Source organism: Atractosteus spatula (assembly GCF_055471065.1).
Source record: "Atractosteus spatula isolate fAtrSpa1 chromosome 10 unlocalized genomic scaffold, fAtrSpa1.hap1 SUPER_10_unloc_1, whole genome shotgun sequence".
Classification (NCBI taxonomy): domain Eukaryota; kingdom Metazoa; phylum Chordata; class Actinopteri; order Semionotiformes; family Lepisosteidae; genus Atractosteus; species Atractosteus spatula.
In genome coordinates, this window is record NW_028296612.1 from 44,100 (window position 1) to 60,454 (window position 16,355).

Sequence of the window (16,355 nt, forward strand, 5' to 3'; positions counted from 1 at the left end):
CTGTGTGGTGTGGCGCAGTTGTGGCCTGGCACGGTGAAGTGCGCTGGCAGCTGTGTGATGCAGTGGTGGCCGGGCACGGTGAGGTGCGCTGGCAGGTGGGTGATGCAGTGGTGGTCGGGTATGTAGAGGTGCACTGGCAGCTGTGTGTTGTGACGCAGTGGTGGCCTGGCACGGTGAGGTGCGCTGGCAGCTGTGTGATGCAGTGGTGGCCTGGCATGGTGAGGTGCGCTGACAGCTGTGTGGTGTGGCGCAGTTGTGGCCTGGCACGGTGAAGTGCGCTGGCAGCTGTGTGATGCAGTGGTGGCTGGGCACGGTGAGGTGCGCTGGCAGCTGTGTGGTGTGACGCAGTGGTGGCCTGGCACGGTGAAGTGCGCAGGCAGCTGTGTGGTGTGACGTAGTGGTGGCCTGGCACGGTGAAGTGCGCTGGCAGCTGTGTGGTGTGACGCAGTGGTGGCCTGGCACGGTGAAGTGCGCTGGCAGCTGTGTGGTGTGACGCAGTGGTGGCCTGGTACGGTGAGGTGCGCTGGCAGCTGTGTGGTGTGACGCAGTGGTGGCCTGGCACGGTGAAGTGCGCTGGCAGCTGTGTGGTGTGACGCAGTGGTGGCCTGGTACGGTGTGGTGCGCTGGCAGCTGTGTGGTGTGACGCAGTGGTGGCCTGGCACGGTGAAGTGCGCTGGCAGCTGTGTGGTGTGACGCACTTCACCGTGCCAGGCCACCACTGCGTCACACCACACAGCTGCCAGCGCACCTCACCGTGCCAGGCCACCACTGCATCACACAGCTGCCAGCGCACCTCACCGTGCCAGGCCACCACTGCGTCACAACACACAGCTGCCAGTGCACCTCTACATACCCGACCACCACTGCATCACACAGCTGCCAGCGCACCTCACCGTGCCAGGCCACCACTGCGTCACATAGCTGCAAGCGCACCTCACCGTGCCAGGCCACCACTGCATCATACAGCTGCCAGGGCACCTCACCGTGTCAGGCCACCACTGCGTCACACATATTTTAGCGCCATATATTTCATGGATATTATGGAATATAATGGATGGATATCTTAGTTATCTTTCTAGTTCACAGGTTTGCATGCATAATTTAATTTTGAAAGCCACTGAGACATCAGGTACTACTGTTGTATTTATGAAAAAGAAACAAAACAAAAAACATACTAACAACTGTGCCATCCTACTCCTTAGTTAATACATTTTATTATTCATAAACAGTTAACATTGTTAGCAAAATATTTTGAATTATATTTAACCCTATTTTTTCTTTAGTTTTGTATTTAACTTATTATATGATAGTCAGACTTAATGTATATTTGAACAATGAAAATATATTTTTACAAGATTTTACATTAAGCACTTAAAATTAATATGGTTAATAATAGTAAACTGTAACATGCTGTAACAAGATCGGTTAAACTGCGAAGAAGTAAACTGCTTTCAGAGAAAATGTTTCAGGTGTGAAGAACATAGATCTCCAATGCAATGTCAACCAAACCTGTTCCCACACACCCTGCCCCCACTACCATTAGAATATACACAAAGCACTCAAATCTTTCGAGCTAATGATCAGGTGACCCGAGAGAGAGCGAGAGAAACACCAAGGGGTGCGGAACCAGGGAACTATTTACATGGAAAACGGGCGATCTCCCCAGACTGTCCGCCCGTTTCACTGTTACTTGGATACCTCTTTATTTAGAACTCACTAACACTGATTTTTAGTTTAGAAGGATTCAAGTAGGGTTTTAGATGAAAGGCAGTGACCTTAATCAAGCCCAAATCATAATTGAACCCATTCAGAGCCTACATTACATTTTAGCGTTTCATTCTGAGCAGAAGACCCTCACACCTGAAGAAGGGGGAGGTGTTTTTCGCTGGAAATCTCGCCTGCTTCTACTTTACAACCGGAGTGCTGGCTGTAACGAATTAAACCGGTATTACAGGTTTCAATCACAGACCATGTGACATGGGAGTCAGGAAACTAACACAGCGCCACCAGATTTGATAACGCTATAAAAACGCTATAAAATAATGTGACTTGGCACAGAACAAGTTTACAGCACAGTACAATAATAAATGCTGACCATGACTTTAGAAGCATAAATTGCCTTACACTCAATTTAAACACAAGCTGTCTTTAGCCCTCTAAGCTGGTTCATACAGAAATGTAGAGATCCAGGCTCAGAACACACAGCTTCATTAGCGAATACATATGCAGGACAACTAGAGAAGACGTTTTACAGAGGATGGATTTTTAGAAACATCCCATCAGTGACATCACTGAAGTCAACTCCTAGGTACTGTAACTGTCGTGTGGATAGTTTCACAAGAATCAGACAAAGGTTTAAGCATCGCTTGTTCTAGATAAAACTGCAAAAAAAAAAAAACAACAACCCATAATGTACTTCTTTGCGGCTCTGTTTGCCCAAATCATATATTCACAACGTGAAATCTAGAAAATAATATTACGTAACCAAAATCCGCAATATGGAAACAGAACCTGTGTAATTGTTGATAGATGATGTACTCGTAACATTTTTTCAAGACGAACTACAACATTTAAAAAATGACTTGTATGTACTTGATATCTCTAATCAATCCACGGGTCCCAGCACAAAACGAAAGTAAAACGCATACCGTTTCGCGCTTCTTATTAGTTGCTCAAAAGTAATTTGACCGTATGAAATGCATAATATAAACCTAGAAACATATACGTGAGCAGTACTTAAGCACTGTAGTATCGGTGTTAAGACATACCTCTCAAATACTGTAAATCAAGTTAAAAATATCTCAAGACAGATTCTGGTCATAATGAAACCATGTTTCGTGTATGTTTTCTTTAAAGTACCGAGACCAGCCATATACTGTATGTTTATGTTCCAAAATTAATATCGTTTATGGCCTTCACACGCGTTGCAGTATGCTCCTATTCTTTTTATGCTCAGCTACTAAGATTTCCCTTCAGTGGTAAAATTAGATATGAATAGTCAATACTTAAACGGGCACAGTTAAGACATTAAATATACATATACATACTGTATACAGTACAGTTTGCATACGGTAATATGTTTATGTTCCTAAATCAATCTCTTTTATGAGCATGTGAAAGGCATGGTGAATCACTGTACTTTGCATGATTGGAAACAAATGCGTGATTGCGAAATGCTGTGGTGTTACTTTTACAAAGATGGTCAATGAAAAAAAGAATGTTGACCAGGGCAATACTTTGAGTTTACACTTACAGCTTGTCCAAGGTCATTCATTATTAATACTATTAGTAATATCTTCGTTAAAGACTTTGATGGCCACAGCTCAAACATGAGAGGTTGAGCTTTATTAGCTCCACCTTGCGGAAATTCCGGATACTATTATTTTGCTTGTCGTATTATAGGAGAATTTACGGTAACTCGTGGTATTTACCGGTAGCTTGCGGTAGACTGCGTACAGCGTACCGCAAAATAATGCGGTATCGCCCGCGCATTTTGAATGGCTGCATCTGTACAAAGACAAGGTATACATACTCCATAGGTTTAAAATTCAGGAATATGAATGGTCAATTGTTTACAATTGGAGTTTTTATGTTTCGTATGATTTAGCGACTTTTTTACAACATGTAAAAAAAAAACAGCACACCTAAATGACAAAGCCTTGGAGCTACAGAGAAAAACAAATTGCGTTTAAAGTAATTTTAAAGGCTCGAGATAACATTGCACTATAAACGCAAATGTTTGTTTTCTTTGTCGCACTTACGTTTTGTTTCATGCAGTTTATTTCTGACACAAGACATAACAAGCTTGTGTATTTATGACAAAAAAGCAGGGCAACAATTTTCATTGACCTTGAAACTAAAATTGTTAAAAAGTAAGTTAAATGCACATATAGTAAATATATTTTCTCATATAATGGTGTGTTTTTTTTGTCTAAGAATCCTTCATGAATGCTTTAACAGACACTTTGCATGATTAAAACAAATATTTACGAATTTTAACGTTTTATACAATAAAGTTTTATTGTGAACATGAGCCCTGTTTATCGATATCACCAATACAGTTCTGGATTTTATTCTGCCTTCCTATGCACAGATGAATTTTCTTTCACACAACAGCTCGCATATGTGGTAGGGTATTAAAAGAATGATGTTGGCTTTTAACTGATAAACCATTTGCGTTTATACAAAATCACAATGCGTTGTCGCAGACATTGGGACATTCTCTGTTTAAACACCTGTCGTTTTCTCTTATATTGGCTCCTGTGCTTCGGTCCATTTGAGAGAGGAGAAGACACTGAAAAAGTCTTGTGAAAGTGGATTTTGCACCTGCGCCAATGCTGTAGTGGTATCATACAGACGCTCATACAAATCCATCACACGCTGAAAGCTCCGGAAGGCAACATAAAATATTGCTCTGTCTGTTGGTGGATTAGGTATGCACGCTTTTTTAACGTAAAATGCAATGTAAAAAGATCAAATTTGATTCAAAATCGATTAATGTAAAAACCGATAAAGCTCATGTTTTTTATCTAGTTTTATCTATATCTAGTTTTTCAAAGGTCTTTTAAAAAAAATGTTTATCGCGATTGTGAAAGTTAGAGAAGGTGTACCAGCGGGTGCCTTCATATCGCCAGTGTCAGTCTCGCCTGTAGCTGCGAGAAGGTTAAAAGCGCACAAGTGATCTGTCTTTCGTCAAAATAATTGCTGGAGCAGCAGGACGCAGAGTACCATCCAGCAGCTGTAGATGGTATTCGGGGAAGAGCTGATTCTGTTTTTAGCACAGAGAATGAGCTCAGTCCGGCTCCCAGCAGAATCCATTCTGGTTTGGTTACTGTCAGACTGGGCGTCTGAGGCTCTTTGGATCGCAACGTGAAAAAAAAGAACAAAAAACAATTGCTCACATCGTGTGATTTCCACGAGAGGAAGAGAAGATATCACTTTAAAAAAAAAAACAGAACTGAATATTTGGATCCGGGGCCTCATACTTATCAAATTATTAAAATAATAATTATTAAAATATCAGATTGTGTTTCTGCAAAATTTCGTGCACAGTACGCCGTATTTAACAATAAAACAACAGTCACAACGAGGGCTTTACACGCAGTCCGGGGTATTTTCCCCTTTTATATTTTTCCCACTTTATATCGAACCTGTTATACTCCCAAAAGTGCAGAGTAGCTTGTAAATATAAATGTACAATTCACCGCTGGTATAAACAGATGTGTGCCTTGTTTGCCTTTGTAAGCATTTGTTTCAAAAATAAGTCCACAATACGTTAAAAACACAAAAAACACAAACTTAATAATATAACGATACAAAATCAATACCAAATCATAAAGGCAATTAAGTACATATCCTTTCCTTTGAAAACAGAGAACACCTTTATATCTACAAAAAAAAAACGTGACATTTGTATATACTTTTGAATTACAAAGCCGACAGAGTAGTCCCTTAATTCAAAGATCAGATTTTGGCCAAAACAAGACATTCAGACGGGAGTTTAATTCGGAACAAGAGCCTCTGCTTCGTGGTTTATTGAGCTTTTGATCAACGTCTGAGTGAAAAAGATTCGCTATTTTAACTCTTTGATTAAAGTCCACGAAAGCACCTTCCTTCGAGCTGGAGTCGAACCAGCGATCTAAGGACGCCTCACCATTCCCACTACAGTCCTCCGCTCTGCCAACTGAGCTATCGAAGGGAAGGTGGGAATATTGTTTATCTTGAATTTAAGCCACGAATCAGGTTTCTGCAGTATGAACTTCCAGGGATATTACAAAATGTTTGATGGGGCATCAATCGTTCCAGGCGGATATTGACACCTTTTTTTCTCGAGGGATCATATTAAACATTTCATTAGTATCGAGAGGAGGATCACCATGAGACACAGAACAGTTTCATTCTGTCTTTATTAGAAAGTAGTGTTTGTGCTACATTAATAATATTTTCGTGGAAATATAGAAGTTGTAATTTTTAAAACTTATATTTGAATCAAAATGTGGTTTTGAGCTAAATATTAGCATGTTAATGTAATTAGTTTGTGTTTGTCATTACTATATATTGTAACGCAACGGGGGCTCAGGCGGGCGCCCTTGCCGCATTAGGTCGGCCCCCTCCCAACTGAGGCTCGAACCCGGGACTTCCGCGTCTCTCTGTAGCGACCCAGCCCGGTGAGCTAAAGAGAGAGCTCTTTTCAGCCCAGTAGCTGTAGTCCTGCTATCACAGGGAAGGGCGGTGACGTCACCTGCTCTGGTACGCCGGCTCTTACACAGTACCTGTCGGCCGTAAGCGTTACAATATATTCCCATGTTACTATAATTTGTAGCTGAAGTTTACTAGTTGTGTTTTTTATGATGATTATCATGTTTATTACAATATTGTATAAAATGCATAATTTGAACTATATATTTTTCAGGTGTGAATAATTGTATATTTTCAGAATAAATTTCTAAACCAAATCATTGGCTTGATTTACTAGTTTCTACACCTGTAAGACCTATCTTTGATGTATAATAGACCTTTAACTACATAGGTATAACAGTCCTCTAAATGTATCCGTATAATAGAACTCCAACCATTTATGTATAATGGACATACTGTATAATCAGAGATGTCTAATTGACGTATAATGATATACGTATATTAGAATTTCATTCTAGACCCATTACGGACCACATTTATATGTCTAAGGTATGCGTTTAATCAACATACTGTATATTCTACAGTACATCTTTTGCCCACTGGGGAGACACTACAACAGGTAACACCCCGTGTGAAAAATCATGAGCATCTGTAAAAGCTCTCTACCTGCCCGCTCTTAACAGAGATGTGACGAGGGTCTAAAGGGACATTTTGAGCCGTAGAAACATTTTATCATTCTGTACTTTCCTGTGCAGTCAGGCCAATTCCACTTCAACTGCGCCTGACAACGGAGGTCGTTTTAAAAACAACGAGAGTAAAGGGACACTGCATATCTGCAGAACATCACGTCCGAGTTTCAGGACAGTAACATCAGAGATTGGAAGCTAGGGAGTTTCAGGTCTGTTATAGGTTCATGAAAGTCATACCTTTGCAATAAATATTTCAGAATCCCAGTCAAATCCAGTACAATTGCTGCACAGATCTGCATTCTACAATAAGAAAACTGTTCGTTTAATCAAACACGCCGCATAAAGCATTTTTAAAACAGGAGATATTGTTTTGGAATGCATCTTTCTATAAAAATAAAATGATTTGAAGGGCGCTATAAGCAGAGGTGTGAAAGCCTGCTCTACAAAAGAACTATATCCAGAGGTTTCACCTCGTGAGAGAAAGCATCTCAGAAAACGAAGTTGCAGTCGCTTCCATGCGTCATAACACCACTAGGTCAAACAACAAGAGCTGAAGAGCCGCTGTCGAGAGTAACGTGGCCAAGCTCTCTAAGGAGCTGGATTAAAGCTCCAGTCTCTTCATGAGCATCTGTTGGAGTCACACCGCTGCTATGTATCTCCTTGTTAAAAATCATTCGAGGCATGGTGGCCAAGTGGTAAGGTGTTGGTTTTATAAACCCAAGTTTGTGGGTTCAAGCCCCACCTGTATCTACTTCATTTGTCACCACTCTCCCTTAGTTTCAAAGTCTTAAAAAAACTCGCAATGTAGGAGTCTTTATAGTAAGAAGAACATAACTGTCGCCAGTAATTAGGGTTCTTGCATATTCTGCCCTGTTTTTTATTCTACAAAGCCTGTCTCTCTTCACACCCATCTTCCAAATGATTGCCTCAGCATTGGGAAGGAACGTGCATTTGGTATAGACCCACTCCACAGTCTGATCACAAACAGATCGAGTGAGCTGTCAGTCTAGGTTGGAAGTAAGGTTCGAAAGCACTTAAAATCTGACTTAGGAACGAGAAGACTGTGTTTTTTTTCTTTAAACAAGTAAACGATAAAATTATATAAGTAGTGGGACAAAACATTGTCTGCCTGCAAGACTATGTCATGCTAAACGCCACAAATTGTTTTCGTCCAGTCGTGTCAATCGTCCTAAAGTTACGGAAAATCAGATGCAACTGGTGCATTCACCATACATTTCTTCAGGATAGTCGTATGGTTTAAAATAATGAATTCATAGGTTCGTGTCTTTTAAGCTTTGTGTTCCGCTCTCCAAATAGAGGCTTGGGTTCAAATCCCACTCCCGACATTTTTACCCTGTCTTACACTGTTCCAGTCCTCTTGTGCTCGCTGGCAATCACAATAGGAGGCAAACGGAGAAAATGCTTAGCAAGAACATAATGGACAGGAAAAAGCTTAGTGAATGCTTGAATGTGATTAGCAGAAGTAAGGTATGCATTCAAATGTTGAAGCCCGAATTATAAAAGCAGCAGAAGAAAGGTGCAGCACAATGCAATTTGTGAGAATTTGTGGGTTTTTATGCTGCTTGGACTTCTTTCAAGCCTACGAAGGGAGTCACCCCTTTTCATTTTCATTTTCAAACTTCAGAACCGAATAACAAAAAGGTTTCATGTAAGACAGCATTCCGTTGGAAATACCGGTTCCACAATGTATTTGGCGAACCTGAATGAAATATTTTAGTGCCTGCTCAAATACGAGGAATTAAAAAAAAAACCTGGAAAATCAACTCTTGCAGTAAATGTCATAAATTTAAAGCGTGTAGTCTGCATGAACAGAGCAACGCAGCAGTCTGTAAAAACGAAGCCACAAGTCCTCTTTTATCTCGGGCAGTGCATTCCAATAAGATGGCTCTGCAGAAGACATGAGAAATGCCGAACTCGTTGTTGCCATTATTGCTACTCCTGCTACTGTAGTTTTAAGCTCTAAATCAGCGGGCATGTACAGTTGTACAGGGGCTAGACTACTTTGCGCCGTCCAAATTCCATTATGTGAATTTAAGGTTTTATTAATAACAGCATTAACTATACAATGCGTGCTCAAAAACCGCTACACATTAGCTTAAAAAGCAGCCGTGTTTTAACAAAGTGTGGTATTCGAACAGTAAACGCTGAAGTATTTAATACTTACTTGTGAGCAGATCTTCCTCGATTCAGACACACTCTTGCTCGCCCGATGCTTTCAGAGCAATATCTGAATCGAGGCTCAAAATGGAAAGAAAGCTGAATCAGGCAAAGGTCATAAGGCACCGTTTCACTGTACACTATCACGTCCTGCTTGCACTGTCCAACTAAAAGCTTAGAGGGTTCAGAAAGGACACAAAAAACCCTTGAATCCACAATCTTGGACTTAAGGGTCGCCAGGTCTTCTCTGTTACAACAGTAATATTACTAGCGTTGATTCAACATAGTATAGTAGGCTGAGACTTTGAATGCAATGGGATGGTGGCCAAGAGCTAAGTTGTTGGTCTTTTAAACCTACTGTGCCTTCCTTATTCACCGCCATGTTATTTTATCTAGCTCATCAAGTAACTTGCAAAACGTCTCTACTTGTTACTCTGTCTCAAAATTGTAGTGCAAAGTTATCTGTTAAAGCCTTAACAGAATGCAGAAATCAAATATATGGGATTTGTTAAGAACTTTATTGTCTTTTCACAAATTAATACAGAATAATACAAAGAAGACATTTTATAGTCTTATATTGAAACCATGAAACCTATGCACACATTCACAAGAGATTACAATAGAAAAACGCATTTGCTCCAGAAAATTAGATCACGTATGACATTAAATAATTTCTTAAAATCACACTAAATTGCGATCTTGAAACCAAAATTAGAAATATTGAAAACAACCTTTGTTCCCCAGGAAGAACAGCTGTTTTACACTGATGGGACCCGGTTTTAGGTAATCAAGATTGGGAAGACAACTGCGCCCTAGCAAAGGAAAATGTTACACAAACTTTGGAAAGCACACTCTGAATCCATCCGTATATTTGATTTCCAAGATCCGTTCAAGGCAACTTGGCTCGTCACAAGCAAATCATTTCAGGGAAGAAATTCAGTTTAGTCAACTACTGGTGCATTCAGCACAGCTTTTGCTCTTGCTTGTCAGGATGGCTGAGTGGTCTAAGGTGCCAAACTCAAGGATGTGTGTCTTTCAAGCTGGCTTGGGTGTTCTGGTCTCCAAATGGAGGGGTGGGCTCAAATCCCACTCCTGACAGCTTCCATTTTTACCTCTCTTGAATTGTTCCAGTGCTAGCTGACAGTGAATGACTGTAAAAGCAGCAGAAGTAAGCAAGCAACTCAGTGCAATTTGTGAGTATTCTGCACTGTTAAAATCCATGGGTTTTCATACTTTTTGGAATTCGTAGCTCAAGAAGTGACTCCTGTTTCATTTTCTATTCACCAACTCGATTTGCATTCTGCCCCTCACACCTCACAACAGAATAACAAACGGCTTCATGAGCCAAAGGATTCCCATGCAGATACAGTTTGCACTATGTATTAGGTAACCCAAATGAAATATTTTAGTGTTGTCTCAAATGTAAGGAATTTCATGAAACCTCAGAATGGAACGCTTGCAGAAAATGGCAGCAATTCAAAGCTTGTAGGCAGCATGAACAGACCAAGGCAGCTCTAAGTTACAGCGATCTGAAGCCACAATTCCTTATTGTGCTCGGCAGTGCTTTCCGAGTCGATGGCTCTGCATAAGAAATGAGAAATGCTGGACTCCAAATACGATCTTGCCATTCCCAGTGAACAAAAGACGTATAGTATACGTCTATTAAATGCATACCTTAGACGTCTAAATGTGGTCCGCAATTCGTCTAGAATGAAATTCTAATATACGTCTATTGTTATACGTCAGTTATACGTCTATGATTAGATGTTCATTATACATAAATGGTTGGAGTTTTATTATACGGATAAATTTAGAGGACTATTATACATATATGGTTGGAGTTCCGGATAACTTTAGAGGACTATTATACGTATATGGTTAGAGGTCTATTATACGGATAACTTTAGAGGTCTATTATACGTATATGGTTAGAGGTCTATTATACGTATATGGTTAGAGGTCTATTATACGGATAACTTTAGAGGTCTATTATAAAATATTTTTATTTCTTGTCCAGAGTGAACAGAAGGAATCTTCACATGGGCTTCTGTGTTCGGTGGGCACTGTGTGAGTACAGTCTCCCTCTTGGCCCCCCTTTCCTTCTGTACAGAAGGCTTAGGAGCCTTGACCTGTTTCCACACTTTGCCTTTCTGGTGATCCACCAAAGGATCCACTCTGAGTCGCATGCCCTTTTCTTTTTCTATCCGTTTGAGGTTGCCGTGTGACATCAAACACCTTTCAACCTCAGTGTCAATCAGTGTCTCACTGTGTAAGACATCTCCCATGGCAGTCTTGAGGTAAAAGCTTCTTGCTTTTCCTCTCTGTTTTACTGCCTGCTCTGTGACTTCAGGGGTGGAGTCAGCACTCGCTTGGGAGTGGCTGACCTCATCCAGGCAGGAACCCTTCCGCTCAATCAGATAGACTGAGGGAGGGAGAGGGGGCGGGTCTCCGCCTCCTCCAGTGGAGAGTATCAGCTCATTCACGCTTCCGGCAGCCTTGGGGAGCGGTTGTCTCTGTCCTAATAAAACTTGTTCAAGCCTGGCCAGGCGGGCGGCTACTGAATCCTTCTGTTCAGCTTTATCTAGCCCTTTCCCTCCCCCGGTGTTCTCATGGCACTTAGGACGCTGGGTGCGGTCCTGTGTGCCTGCTTTGGAACGGGGCTTAGCCAGCTCAGGAGCCTGTGCTCCTTCGAGCAGGAGGGAGTTAACCCTGCTGGCTCTGACGGCGAATACAGTCGCTTTAACAGCTTTTTGCTCAGAGCGACTTTGGACATCATACTCCCAGGCTTTCTGCGCGAATCTCCTAATATCAGTCATTTTCATGGTCTGTGCATCTGTATGCATTAAAATCATCTTTCTGACTGACGGGTGGAGATTCGCAATGAATAAACCCTTGAAATGTGTGTTTTAGCAACCATCGTTAAACTAGTACGAAATCACAGTTTTACCACAGAAAACCACAAGATCAAGTATGCAATCAACCTGGTAGATCGCAAAAGATCACAAAACACTCAAGCACTGCTTAAAGAGCAAGGGGAACTTTTTGTCTTTCGGCTTTCAGCACACTGTATTGTCGTGTATGAAACCCACAGCGTTTTATATGAATTATTCCGCTTGGTTGACTCATTTCAGTCTTGCCACGCCCACCCAGGGACGCCAAATTAAATTTAGTGTGCTCTCTGAAGGCACCAGTTCTGTAGGGTTTTGGCATTTACTGGGACAATTATTAATTGTAGCAGTAAATCACAAAATGATTCTTTTAATGGCTTTAGAATCCAATCATGCGATATAACTCAAACAACACACACACACAGGTACTAATACACGAGGATACATTTATTAATACATAGAATATGCATGTAAACCTAACAGATCTTATCGAGAGGGTTAACAGAATACAAAAGGTATATATTCAATCAGTTACGAAGAGTTACATATATCAAGAGGAAATACGTTCAGTATATCATTCAATTAGACCGTTTCGTAAATGAACTTGGTTATAACTTCTACATTGGATACTCAAAACAAGTACATAACTCTTAGGAATTAAATTGATATCAATTGGTTGGGATAACAATTGAATTCTCGAGCTGTAATGCATTGAAGTTGAATTCTCATCCAATCTCTGGGGATTCAGATCTCCTGCGGGCTCTCTGGCTCCGTGCCAGGCTGTGCTGTGCGGCTTGCGATGGTGCCCTGCTGACGCTCACTGACCGGCTAGTTAGTGTTGGCTTTAATTACCAAAGTTTGTGCACAGGAGAAAAGATGACTGTGGGTCCCAGCAAGTCAGGAAGAGGACCGGTTCGTTCCTGATGAAGCGCTAGTTCTGAATAGTGATTCAGCTGTCCACAGTTCCGACCTGTTCACGAGGCTTACTGCTGATGCTAACCTCGGGTGGATCCTCTGGTTACTCTCTGGCAACCTCCGCTCTAGACTCTTAGAACAAAGGAAAGTTCTGGCACTCGAACCCACTGGCCGTTCCGTGGTTGTCCGGGCTGAGTCTCAGGATGGTCAGGAGGCGCGCTGCGAGAATGTCCTTCCCTTGGGAGCCTTCTGCTCCTGGGCCGTCCTGCCCTGGAATTCTCCTTTGAATTGTCCGAAAAAGTTCACAGAATTCTCTCAGGCCCTCTGTGTTGCCTGTTGTTACCTGGAGGAACTTCAGCTCGTTCATTGGCTGAAAGTTCCATGGGCATCAGAGTCCCACGTGGGTTACTCGGCCCTACCAGACCCTGATTGGTTGATCAAGGTGAGATATGAGTCACTTACTCCTGACACTTAGGAATGCAGTCCAGATGTCCATCTGGCACTTCCTAGACAGATAGGCGCCAATGGTTGACCATTGATCATGATAGCCAGGCTTAGCTAAGTGCATCCCCCTTTGGGAGCTGTCCCTTATCAAAAGAAAATATCTTTAAATCAGCCTGCATGAATAGTTTCTCTGTGGCTGCACCACAGAGATGAACAGAGAGATGAGGCCTCATTTGGGAAAGCACCGCAACACTTAATTCTGTCTTATTAACAAGCATTGCCACTACACGGGTTTGCTTAAACCTTTGATAAAAAAAGTGATCTGATCTGAAACTACCCAGCTTACAATCTCTGAGGTAGTTGTCACTAAACTCGGACGTGATGTGGCACACATGTGCCGTGTGCCTTTACTTTTGTAAAAAACTGGTATCGGGAAAAGTTTCTTAATATTTCTTTTGATTAGCATGCAAGAAAATGTGATCATTACCTATGGAATTTCCCGCCAGCGTGGAGCTTGAATTCACAACCTTGAGATTCAGTGTTCAAGAGTCACAGAAGAGGTCGGCCTGGTCTTCAGTTTGCCAACGAAAAGCTCCGGCAGTGCTCCTCTGTAAAGCAGATTGTTCGGATCGGTTATGTGGGACGGCACTTCGATACTAAGATCGTTTGCAGCACACGCATGGTTTCCCCCCTTCACGCAAAAAACATAGACGAAGGAAGCTCTCTTGTCTTGGGCTGCTGACTCCCGGATTTAAAGCGCTCTGGGTGCCAGCTAAGTCTCTAACAAGCACACTATAAAGACAGGAGTTACACTTTGCTCACGTCACGCATGGAATGGCGAGGCTACTTGTTCCAATATTATCTAGTCTCACCTCATATGGTGCCGATTCCTGGTTTTCATTTAAGAAAGAGCACTGCAAACACCGTAAACAGTGCAAAACGTGTGATGAAAGAAGTCTTTTCCCCCCTTTGTCTAAAGCAGAACACAGCGGAGTCATGCCGAGGGTTGTGAGATCAAGATTTCAGTGGAGCACTGTCGTCTACGTCTTTAGCTACATGAGTTGGACATCCTCTTGTACACGGAAAGCAGATTGAGATCCTCTGACATGAAAAGTGCCAGATAAAAGCCATTTCTCATCCTTTCTCTTAGTGGTGGAGCTATCGCATGTAAATGAGGCTACTTGCAAGGCGAGCAGGCTCGGTGCACACCGAACACAGATGTCTCAGAGCAGTTGAGACGTGTCCAAGTGGCTGTCAAAGGACAGCACTTTGCCGGCGCCGTGGCTTAGTTGGCTAAAGCGCCTGTCTAGTAAACAGGAGATCCTGGGTCCGATTCCCAGCGGTGCCTTTCTTCCTGTCTTACTGTACAGAATTTATCCTTACGGGCAAATCCCATGCCTTTTAATTCAGGTGAATGCAAGTGTTCGTTTCCTTTCTGGAACAACTTGTTTTGAAAGAAATCTATACAGCTTGCGAAAGATGAAACACAAATCTTGCTTATCAGTGAAGAAGAGGTACTCCCAGCAGGCCACCTAATACCAGCAGTGTTTTTTTTTCACCCTAACCCAGAGAATGGAGAAAAGCGAGGCGCCTGTGGCTCTGCAGTGTAATCAGTTCGCGAGTTCGGCGGTTAGTTGAAAGAGTGGTAAATGGAGCTCACCCCAGCCCGTCCTTATTCTTTTAAAGAGGATAAAAAATTAACTTCGCCGCCATTACTACCAGCTTTAAAAGACTGCCATGGGCACGGAAAAAAACACACTACAGATGACTTTTCTGGAACCGAAGCAGAGATTCCTTTACGAACAAACTGATAAAGCTCAGCCAGTGAATACTGTTAACAGAATGTGAAAGCACGATCAACTTTGTAACTGCAACCACAGGAAAAACAGCAAGAAGCAGGCTCCATTCCCCATTTAAATCTGTCGTGCGAGGCATGCTTCTTGAACGCATGAAGTAAATCCCACGATCGCTTTTGAACTTGGACAAAGTACTTCCAAAGGAGCGCTATGCGCAAAGATTTAACAAGCTCAACCCCCGCCAACGATTCGGTGTGAAGAAGCAGAACATTCAAGTTTCACAGAAAGAAGCGGCACGCCAGCACAGCCAACATTAAAACGGAGGGCACACTACGATTTGCATTGACACAAAAGTGATCTGGGCAGACGTCGTTCCCTGCATAACGCAAAAAGTGGCAAAGCGCTTTTGAGTTGAGAGGACGCAAGAAGGTTTTTGTTTTGTGCCTTGATGTCAAGCTGAGAAAGTATCTTTAAACACTTTGCTTAGTTTCTCGAGAGACTGCCAAAAAGCAGTTCCTTCTCTTTCGTCTGAAGTCAGCTGAAAGGGGGTCTCGACAGAAGCACCTGGCAGTGGTGGGATTCAAACCCACGCCCCCAAAGAGACTGGAGCCTTAATCCAGCGCCTTAGACCGCTCCGCCACGCTACCCACTGTGTGCTGTCTCTTTGTCTCATTACTTGCTCGGAGGAGGTCGGGTGGGTTTTGCTCTTGTCGCCCGACTTAGTGGCGTTATGACCGTGGAACCGACTGCACCTGCTTTTTCTGAGATGCTTCCCCTCTCATGGCGAGATCTCGACTTCTTTAACACCTCTGGATAAAGATCTTCTTTGGAGCAGGTTTCAGACCTCTGCGTACAGCACCCTTGATGTCATTTTATTTTTACAGCAGCCGCATCCGGAAAGTTGTGTCTTTTACGTTTTATTTGAACAACAAAACTACATACAATACAAACAAGAGCACATATAACGTATCAAGAAATTATCAGGGGCACATGCTATAATACAATTACACTTTATGAAATACGATTACACAAGGTAAATAAAGATAAGGTCCGCACAGCTTGTTCTTACATTTCGAAAGAGTCCGTAAATACCCCTTTATGTCTATTTTGAACTGTTCAAACGTAGGACTCTTCCCAGACCATTTCACTTTATACCACATTCCTAAACGAGGATGCATCTCCTGTTTTAGAACTATTTTGGCTGTGTGGCTTATACAACACACCCACAGTATTCTAATGGTGGACTGCAGATCTGTGCTATAGTTCAGTCGAATTCGAAGTATCCAGCAATCGTACTGGATTTGACT

The 16,355-nt window shown here is 42.3% G+C and overlaps 1 non-coding gene across 1 annotated transcript; it reads left to right on the forward strand.

The window, feature by feature from the left end:
• The first annotated feature begins 14,526 nt into the window (after positions 1-14,526).
• trnat-agu (transfer RNA threonine (anticodon AGU)) lies at positions 14,527-14,600 on the forward strand. The gene has a single exon. It is a non-coding gene; the product is annotated as a tRNA-Thr (tRNA).
• Positions 14,601-16,355: the final 1,755 nt, after the last annotated feature.